Raw genomic sequence first — 11,137 nt, 5'->3', positions numbered from 1 at the left:
TCAGCAGCAGCAAGGGGACAGCAAGCCCCAGATGGCCAGTGGGAAGGAGGTAGCCGATGACTGTTGGCCAACATGTAGAAAGGAGACAACACTTCCCTTGGAAACTGTCAGGATCAGCTTTGCATCAACATCTGATCTACGAAGGGCTGGCCGGTGCCACACTAAAGCGTCCTGCAGGCATGGCCAGCCATTTGAGCAAGCTGCAAAGGAGAGGAGCATGGAAGGTGATGAAAACACAGCCTTGGGTCTAGCTAGAAACCAGCCCTGAAGCTGGTTGGTGTGGGAAAGATGGTGAGGAAAGAAGCTGCGAGGAGGCATAGGAATTAGGTCCAAAGCCACGTGAGAAGCTAATAAAATCCTTATTCCTGATTCCAATACGAAACAGATGGGGGTGGTGAGGATTTTGAATTATATCATCCCCAGTGCAATCCCTCTGCTACAGTGGCCACTGAAATCTTCCAGCTTTGTACCGCAGACATAGACCAAGAAAGAAGACAGAAGAAAAGCTGCGGCACAGGAGATGTACAATATTAGATAAATTTTCCTCATTCATTCATGTCGTTCTTCTTCCTTGAAGTTATAGGAAGGTCTTGTAAGACACCTCCCCACCTCTGTCTTCATCATCTTTTAACTGGCAATAACGCTGGTAAAAACTACCCCTTTTTGCACAAAGGCAGAAAAAGTTACCTGAGGTAAAACGCACGGAGGTCACAGTATTGCTGCCACTGCACGTTGTGGGAAAACCTAGGTTTTCTTCCTTCTTTTTATTATCATTTCCTTAGAAGGAACGCACAAGGGAGGCACATGCAAAAGGAGAGAGGAAGCTACAGCAGCAAGATGACATTTCTGTGCCTGATCTCTACCGTCTGTGGAGAAAAACAAGCTGAGGGCAGGGGCTGCCGCAGCCAGGCATCTCCCCAGCCAAACAGACTATGCCGGCAGTGCTGGCCCTGGGGGGCTGCGGGGATGTCTCTCCCCGGCCACACTGGCAGGGACATGCAAGATTTGCATGCTTGGACACATCTGCTTCCAGCCCAAGTGCCTACAGGGCCTTGGGCAAAGGCAGCAACCCCAATCTCTCCCGCCCCCCCCGCCTTTTTTTTTTTTTTTTTTTTTTCTGGGTCCATAAAGCAGAGCAGAGGGAGGCCCCCGGGCATGCTGAAACCACTGCCCATGCTCTGCTCAACCTCATCTCGCTTCTTCCTCAAGGCAACATCCCTCAAAGCTGCCGCCCGCTTCCAGCGTACCCCTGCGCTTTGTCTGTCTGTCGGCAGACAGGCTGGGGCGGGGGGCATCCTTCTGCTCTGTGCACACACAGAGCCTGCTCGGCACCGTCCCGCTCGTGGGATACTGCCTGCTGCGGAGCTGCCGCCAAAAACTGGGACTGGTGCAACCGAAATACAAATGGAAAGATGCGTGTGTGCATGCAGGTGAGGGAGAGAAGAGAAGTAAAGCTCCACAGCAGCAGAACAAAGCTTAAAAGGTGCCTTATGTTCATAAGGAAGGCCGCTACTTCCAGTTAATCACATTTGTCATGCCCAGATGCCCACGCTCTTGTAAAATCACAGCTGAAATGACTCAGACTGGAAGCCCCTATGCTCCAGCAGGCCAGTTATAGCACATTAAACGTGACACCCTTTTTCCTGTTAGAGCAACAGGTAGACAGGAGCAAGAAACCACTCCTAAAGGATATAAGAGGTCTGTTGAAAAATGAGTTTGCTGTGAGCACTGAAAAGACACTTAAGAGAGGTGGTAAGGGCTCAATAGCAGATGCCCCCTGTCCACTGTGCATCACAGAAGTGACAGCAGGCCTTGGTATTTCTGAGTACTTGGGTGCATGTGCACAAAAACAACTTGCTTAGAGGTTTTGTATAACAAGAGCACAGCCGAGTCAGCAAAGGGGCACACCACCCACCTGCAGCAAGGATTCCCCTTGAGATCCTGGCACATGCATGGTCCATACCACTGAGCAGCCCCTTTTCTAACCAGCATTAGAAACCTCCTGTACCATCAGACCCAGCTGGACAAGGAAAAGCACCCCATGTCTCTAACCTCAACCTTCCTGCCAGATAAGAAGTGAGGGAACTGGCAATATCCTTGCAGCTTTACACTCCCTCTCTTGAGGAGCAAGACAATGTCATGCTGCAGCCCTGACTGAGCTTCGATCCCCATTTTTGAAGAAGGAAGGGATTTTCTGGATGTTACTTGGAGGGAGGCACCGGAAGTCCCTGTACTGATGTCTCCCCAAGGCAAGTGAGGAGAGGGTGTCCAAAGGCAAGGGGGTATCTCTGGAAAGCACAGCAGCTTTGGGCTACTGCCACAGAGGAGCTCTGGAGGCCAGCATGTACCTTCAGCAGGGTGGTGTGGGATGCACGTCCTGAAAACAGCTACAGCAGGGAGCACTGGCAGAGCAGCCCCCCCACCCCCCCAGGACCAACCTGCAATGCTCCCCAAGGAGCAGGACAGACACAGCGAGAGCTATTGCTTGCAGCTGTGGGCTGCCACAGCCCAAACATTGTCCCAGGACAGGGGCAAGGACTGAGCAGAACAAGGCGAGGTCTGCCAGGCTTGCAAAGAACCATGCCCTCACGCTCTTCTGCTCGCTGCAGACACCCTCTCTCCTACCCGTTACACAGGAAATAACACCGCTGGGCTAAACGCAAGCCAGCTCGAAAACCAGGGCACCAACAGAAAAGGAGATATCTCCCAGTATGGTGGACCTGTCTTTGGTTAGGCCTGTCAGCCCGTGGCTGAGGATGCTTGGCCTCTGGTCAGCCCGCTGCATTGCTGGGCATCTCCATCTCCTGACGCGCAGTAGAGCAGGGGACCGAATGCAGCCATGACAATGGGGTGTTTCTTTGCAGCCACTGCTATCTCTGCAGTATCATTTTCACTGCAAAAGCCACAAAGTGCTGTAGTCACATACATTTGCTTTTGTTGCTTGCTCTCTTTTTTACTCTTCTGTTCTTTGTAATACACTAAGCAGTTTCCTCACAGGGAATGTAAGTATCATACTTATATTTCCATGTAAAGGTGACAGACTCCCACACATCTGAAGGCAGCATCTCGAGAGACAATATGTAGCTGTTCCCAGCTCTAAGCCTTCAACCTACTGATAAGCCAATAAACATTCATGCCTGAGGCTAGTAAGAAAAGAGAATGTTATTAGATCCAGAAAATGAAGAGTACAAATACGCTTAGCATCTTATTCTCATGAAGTCAGCATGCAATAAGCCAGTGAGGATTTGTAGTCCATCTGATAATTTGCACCATCTCCTCTGGCGTGAAGCTTAGGTCGTATTAAATGGCATTTGCATGGGACTCACTGCTCTTCCCTGAAAGTACAGTCAGACACCCTGCACTCACCACCACCTGAGACCCTCACCCTCAAAGACGACAGGAGTATTGGAAATCCACACTTCTAAATTTCTCACAAAGACAGGCCTTTAGTTAGGCACGGTTTGTGGGAGAAAAGCAAACATGACCGTGATTAAAACACCAGTGGGCAACATTATGTGGAGGGGAAACTTTGGGTAAGGCTAACCTTATCCTTGGGAGCAATCCTGAGTTTGCACCCTAGCCTACAAGACTAACAGCTGGGATCCATCTGGGTTGTCCTGAATGGTAGGACTCACAAGTTTCAGGATGGCACATTCCCTTCTCCTTTAGCATAACTTTGCAGGACAAGGTGAATTGTGGGCAGTGGCTGGAGTGGGGAAGAAGCAAAGCCAGTCCTGGCAGGAGGAATTGCCCCTGCACTGTGAAATACCAAGGAACCTGCTGGCTTCCACACACACTTTCAGCCATTTGGCTGATGAAAGCCACATATCCCCCCCACTTCACTTCTGCCTTACACAGATCCAAGGAAGGAAGAAGCCCAGCTTGAATGAAGTGGTGCAAAAGTGAAGATCGTGAACTCATGAACTCAGAATAAAGCTTTGGCCAAAGGTTTGGCAGGGATGCTGACTCAGTGGCTTGGAGCCCGTTACATGCAAACTGAGAGCACTGCTTTGCCTGTACGCAGTGGAAATATTCCAAAAATAGCGACACACCCTGTCAGCACTGAAATGGCTGTCTGCAGAAATTTTTCCGTCCTTCTCTAAACAGAGGTAAATGGAAGCTTTCAAACAGTGAGTCATGCTGAATAGTCCCTTGGCTGATTATTCCAAGATAAATGGTTCCCTTGCTATGGCTGTAACACCACATCATCAGCCCCAGGTGTTCTCTCTCAGACTTGTTTTCTTCTTTTCTACTCACAAGCCTGTGTCAACAGCCAAACCTCAGAAAAGACATCCAGTTTAGGTCTGGTGTGAAGGAATGAGGCATCCTTAGACCGACAATCTGTGGTTCACAACAACTGAGGCTAGAGCAGGTGTCAGCATCCCATCAGATAGTTACTCTTGCAGACTGTGTACTTCGGTCTTGCTTGTTTGACACTGATTTCCATCATCTATGGATTTCCATCACCTATTCCAAGCTATCCTAGATTTAGGATCTAACTTTCAGTATCTTATTTTAGTGATTTCAGTGACATTACTATTACTGCAAAACATGTTGTGGTCCAAGCAAAAGTTTGTTGGCATGATGCAGTCAGTCTGCCTCACACAAGAAGCCAGACAGATGAATGGGACAACCTCTTCCAGTCTTAGCAATGACAAATACATGAAGACCTGTATTAGCTACCATATGCCCCTTCATCATCAGAGAGGGGATGGACTAGCTACCCAAGGAAGGTATCAGAAGAAGAGCTGCTCTTAGAAATATATCCAGGAAAGACAACTTGTTACTACCACCTAAGTAATCTCTTGGTCAAGATCTGACGCTCTCCAGAAATAACCAGCTGACCAAATGCGTGTCTTGTACAATGTTTTATTCTATTATACTATTATAACTTTAGATAGGAGTGAGAGAAAGTCCAAAATGGGTAGGTGGGAGGATGAGAAGTGATCCAGGAGACTAAGCACAAACAACTGCATAACACATTTCTGTACTAAAGGAGTTTGTTCCTAGGAGGGGGCCCTGAATGGCCTTTATACAAGTCCCTCACAGAAAGGCACACAAGCTCTTTTGCTGCTCAGTGTGGATCCCAACTTTGCAGCTCAGTTTCCCCTGCTTCTTCTCTGGTCCCACAAGTTCCCTTCTACCCTGTGAACCTGTTTTTGGCCTCTCTGGTGTCTGTCTCTTCCTACACATGGCCATTTCAGCTCACCAACCCATCTGCTCCTGCCAGCTGGCAAGCTGTGAGGACAGAAAGCGAGGCAGAAAAAGGAGCCAAGACCCTCGCCATGGCAGGTTTTGGCTGGTCAGCGCAGCAGGACACCCTGGTCTCCCTGGCAGCCCTGGGCAAGTGCGGGTGGCACACCAGGACCAAAAGCCAGTCTGACCAGGTCAGGCAGCACCCTCCCTCTCACCAGGGTGACCCAGCCCCACATCGGGGCTGAAAAGCAACAGCAGACCCAGGTGGACAGATGCTCATGGGTGGGGGGCCACAGGGCAGTAGGATGGGCTCACCCCCATCCCCACCACACTCTCAGCTCTGCTGCCAACATCGCCACGCTTGCACAGGAAACACCAGGCAGCTGCAGCAGGGAGCTACGTGAGGGTTAGCAAAGAGGGGGCCTTTTCCACAGCAGGGGAAAGTACAGGCAACAAAGCTGCCTGTGTTTCTAAACATTCACACGCCATGGCTCCTCTTGTCAGCCAGGAAGGGTAATGGCTAAGGTGCTGTGTCATTGCATTTCTGAGAATTTCTGGGGTTTAAGATCTCGATAAGGCAGGCAGGGGATATTCTGCCTAATGCATCTGAGCACCAGAGGACTGAAGGCAAGCTGTGGCTTTTCACAGTACTTCTACCAAAGCAATATATGAGGCCCAACTCCCTCCATCGCACTCCTGAAAGTCAGAAGGAAACCAGCATCTTGCAAGTTAGCAAGGTTAATGAGAGATACCATCCACCATAACCATTTTGGTAAATCTCCTTCCTCACGTGTTGGGCAGCCAGACATCCTGTGGCAGCCACACCACAGCGCTCACTGCAGCCCAGACCTCCGCACACAGCACCCCACGGGGCCTCCCAGCTCTCGGCCACACTGACACGCAGGGTGTGAAACACTGCTGTGTACCAGCAAGGCTTAAACCCATCTTACAGAGGAGGCCTGTGCGATCACCCCCGTATTATAGAAGGGGATATGAGGCAGAAGAGGATGAAATGACTTGCTAGAAGTCAGCCAGCCAGTCCGATGAAGGACAACAAATGGAATCGGATGCTCCCATGACGCAAACTCCTGGCTCCCAACTACCTGTCTACGAAGAACAATTTCAAAGCGCCTTCTATTCAGAGCATCCATTGCCGCAAGCAAGGTCTCTGCGGTCAGGGTCAGGATGTCGTCACCATGCTTTTCAGCCACCCCTTTTTGTTTCCATCATGGAAGAGCAGGCTTTTTGTTGACTAAGTTTCCCTCATGTACCCTACCTACACTACTTTCAGGAGCTCAGTAAAGCTTTGTTGAATTTGTGGCCACTTGGCAGAGCTGCAAGTTTACAGTGTGGTCTCACTGGAAAGTTAATGTGCATGCCTTGTGCCCACACAGGTAAGATGCACTGGGTTGGAACTACAGCTGCAGTGGTTATTCATGTTATCTTGGAAGTTCCTTTAAGCTCTGCATCATCAGTAAATTGGTATAAACACAGGCATCGACTTTCTTCTCTCACTGAGGCTGTTTTAACCATTGGGATTTTTTTAAGATAGATGATATAAAATTCATGGCAATGTTAACTCCTACTCATCTTTTCTTCAGCAAAGCAGGGCCTCTCCATCTACAGCTGGTTCTCCAGAGAAAGCTATAAACAGGCATTTGTATTTGCCAAATAACAAAGCTTTACGGTCTCAACAAAAGGTAAGGAAACAGAATTCCTTATCAGAAACTAAATCACCTCGAAGAAAAAGAACCCCAAACCCTCAACAGCTGGGCAGGAATATGTACAAACAGAAGCTTAAGTTGCACGGCTTTCACCATGGCCTCCCTATAGCAGGAAGAGAAACCATGACCCAGCTTGTGCACAGGAAAGCAAGTTCTTACCTGTATTCAGGATACCTGAAAAGCTGGCCAGGGTCCTGCCTTCCCACCACCTTTCTCCCATCTCATTTGGCAAAACCCATACCAGATAGTAAAGTCAGGAGAAAAAGCCTGAAAGGGCTGGCTAAAACTGGGGTGGGGGGCAGAGGGAAAAAAATAAAAGGTATTTCCTGTTTGCTGCTATGGGAAGATTTGTGTTTACTCCCCTTCTCAGGCTTATCAAAACTAGCAGAGCACATTCCCTGCAAATGGGTCAGGAGAAGGGCAGAGAGGAGTAAGGAGTCCCCAGTGCCCCAGGCTAAGCATCGCCAGAGGGGCTCAGTGGAGCTGTGATCTACCACTGGGAGACAAGTGCATCTGTCTGGGGAACACAATTCATGCCAAATCTCGGGGAGAGTAGGCGTGAGTAGGAAGCAGCAACGACTACTGTTTTCTGGAGGACAACATTTTATACTGCCTAAACAGTTGGCAGGATGATGGAGGACAGACCCCTGCAGCCTCCCCACCTATTTGAGGGAAGAAACTGCATCTGTGACTGCCATTACTCACCATCACTTCTGTACCCTCAGTCATTAAGCCCATGCCTGTTCTTCCTCTTGGATCCTCCACAACGGTCACACTGCTCTCTGCATCCTCCTCCTCACTCAGTCCTGCCATGGTTCATCCTGTGAGAACAGAGACACCAGCAGCAGAGGCTGTCCCACCCAGCAGGTAGCTCCTGCTCCAGGCTCCCTGGGCCACCTCAGAAAAGCCTCCACCTACCCCAGCTTCTGTAGTTGGCTCTTCAGGGGAGTTGAGACCGACTGCCAGGCAGTTGGCTGCCCACTCGCACATGTCACTGCATCCCATCCCTGCTGTCCCGAACACCCTAACTATAGGTTTGTCTGTTGTTTCACAGGAGAAATCTGAGAGGCTTGCGATGGAAAGCTTTCACAGGAGGGCAACATAAACTCTTTTAGCATCAAAAAAACCCTTTTAAAACTGCTTTACTCCTTAGTTTTGGGAAAGTATGTTTTGGCCTCAAAGAGGAACGTGTATGAACCAAAGCTGAGACAGCAATGCTGGCAAGAGGATAGCCACTAAACTGTATTTCTTTATTCCATTTGCATATGATACAGGAGCAGATAATTCTCTTCAATGTACTGTATCTGCAATTCCAAAAGATTCACTGAAAATTGCCTCCAAGTTATTCTCGGTCTGTAATACACCTAGTTCCTATAGTGTCAGACAATACTAAAACTATCAGTAGCTGTCATCAGGTTAGGTGAGTGTTAAAAATTCTGCATAGAGTTCAGGTTCCAAGATTTGCTTTTTCCCCTCATTTCCAATACCAGCTATAAAATACATGCTTTATACTATAGCCCCATCCAATATTTTATCATGGATATTGGCTAAGTGTGGCATGGAATATGCTAACCAGAAAAATAAATCAATTAAAAATAAGCTGACGTTAGCCAACTGTATCTGCTGCCTCTACAGATGGGAACCTTCCTTTACCATTAACGTTTTGCACAAGCAGGCTACAGATGTCTCCCCATGCACCAGGACCAGCCCCTGTCCCAAAATGCCCATAAATCAAGTGGGCATAGGCCACGTATTCCCATCTCCCAAGAGGCAGAGACTCACCCCATCCTCACAACACCCACCCCTCCAGCCCCCACGTGAAGAGTGAAGGCAAAAGCCACAAATCATCCCACTCACTGCATGCAGACCCACAGCCAGCTCCAGCCAGGATATCAGGCATCCCTGGTCACAGCCCAGCAGGTCCAAACCCAGCTCCCCAAGCAAAGGAGAGGCATGGTGCCAGTGGATGGCCCCTTCTCTGAGCAAAGCTTGAAGGCGACGGGAGGTGTGGACCAAAGGAGATGGCAATGGTAGCTCCTGGGGAAGGAGCCAAGCTGTCAAGCACACATCTGTAGGTGCACTGAGAGGTGAGGGGTATAGTCAGGTACCTAAACTTGCAAAAGTAATGAACAATTTGATGAAGTCGGGCCCCTCATGCCCTCATGGCTGATGGGAGGTTGGGGGAACCCCAGGGACAAGGTGTTGTTGGGGGCTGAAATCCCACCTCCTGGGAAATACCCCCATGAAGAAGCCAACGATGCCATCAGCATGCATAGGCAGAACTGCTCTGGGTTTTTCACATGCTTCTTGATTGTAATTGCTATCCAGTTCCTGATGGGTTCAGCCTTGTTTGAACATTTTAGGGGGGGTGTCTCTGCCCCCCACCCCCTGCTCTCATCTTCCTTATCATCAGACATCCTTTGCCCTCCAGGCAGTCTGCTTTGATACAGGAGGCAGGGAACAGTTTCTTTAGTCCCTATCAATAGTGGATGGCCCTGTGATTCAGCTACATTGCACGCTGGTGATCAAGAGGGCTGGAGGTAAGAGTCTCTCAGTCCTAGAGTTGGCCAAGAGCTCCACTTCAGCCCATCAGCCAGCCTGGAGCCACACAAGTGGCATTCGAGAGAGGCCAGCCAGAAAGATGCTGCACTTCCCAGTGGTCCTGCACAGCCCAGAGACATCTCTTAACAGATCACATCCCAGTCAAATTAATCTTGATATAATTAACACAACACCTGCCACCATTTGCTTGCTGGAAAAGTACAAATATTTAAAAGGGCTTCACCTAAGGGCCTTTTAGGTTCTCAGTAAAGACTCCCCTGCTGCGTCCAGCCACATCCCCTGCCTGAGAGATGAGTCACGTAATCTTGCAGAGAGGAAACGCAGCGCTCATTGTGAACAAAACCAATGCAAGATGCAGTTGCTGGTTGTCAAAGGTCACAAGGTCCCCACCCAATGATGACGTCGTTTCCCAGCCTGTTTTACACCAGAGACCAAGAGCAGAGCACTGCATATGCTCAGGAGGGACTTTACCACCACTGGCCTCGTACAGGCAGGGTTTGATTGCACCGAAGCACTGAGCAGCCTGGCCAAAGGCATGAGCAACACCCAAACGCTAATCCAAGCCTCCACAATGACACATCGCCAAATTCTGCTTCCACCTCATACAGAAAGGGGGGATGCTGCTCTTCTTGCCCACTTCTGTTATCAGTTCTGTGTGTTTACCTATGGCAGTCCATGGCGCATCTCACTCTTCCCCACCTGCTGGTAGAAATACCTACACTTCTGGATCTTATAGCACCACTGGAATTTGGTTGGTCAGTGTTAAGGAAGTGGTTTTGAAGATATCGGTCAGTGACACCATATCCGACAGCTGAGGTACACATGAACGCTTCTTGTTTGCTAATTTTGAAATTAATTGCAGTAACTCATAAAAAGGGACACGAACTTACTCTGCACGTGTCTATAATCTAGAGGGTTTTTTTCAACTACACCAAGATTTTCATCAGAAGTTACCACCACCACCGCTCGCACGCCCCTTCAGTATTTACAATGAACTTTTTTATTTGCTATTGTAAACGGGCCCATTATCAGTTTCGTTTATCTGCCCCCAGAGGCTCACCAACTTCTACTCTGTTGTTTCTGTAGAGCTGATGGTGGTGGGGAGGCCTGGTCCTCCAGCTCCCCACAAACTCCTGGCTCTTGCCCTGGTGCCTCTGCCCCTGTGCTGGGCTCCGAGGGAGGACCCCAAGTACACATCCGGTACACATCCACCGGGATATCAGGCACAGCAGCCTGGGGTAGAGGTTGGAAAGCAGAGCACAAACTGTCTCATTACTGGCATGGCGAGCTTTACTGACATGAGAATTTTGTGGGGATGAGTAAAAAAAAAAATCTAAAGTGATATGTTTCTCTTCTGGTTTTGCTTTCACCTATATCTTAAGTCAAATAAGATCATTCTCTGTTCTCCTTTTATGTTCATAAACTGCATGAATTACGTGATGAGAAGACTACATATTACATTTCCTGTCACTTGTTGCTTAGCATATGCCACAAGCAGAGGGAAATTTTTCTCTTCCCACCACGAAACGTTGACATGGATACAAATCTAAACATCCATTCTGTACAGTACTATAAGCCACTCGTAGTTTGTCTCAGCTGGGAAGAAACCACATCCCAAAACATTTGTGTTTCCCACAGAGCAGAGCTCCCCCGGT

The sequence above is a fragment of the Egretta garzetta genome, unplaced genomic scaffold, assembly GCF_000687185.1.
Source record: "Egretta garzetta isolate BGI_Z169 unplaced genomic scaffold, ASM68718v1 scaffold516, whole genome shotgun sequence".
Lineage (NCBI taxonomy): Eukaryota > Metazoa > Chordata > Aves > Pelecaniformes > Ardeidae > Egretta > Egretta garzetta.
This window is presented reverse-complemented; position numbering follows the sequence as displayed.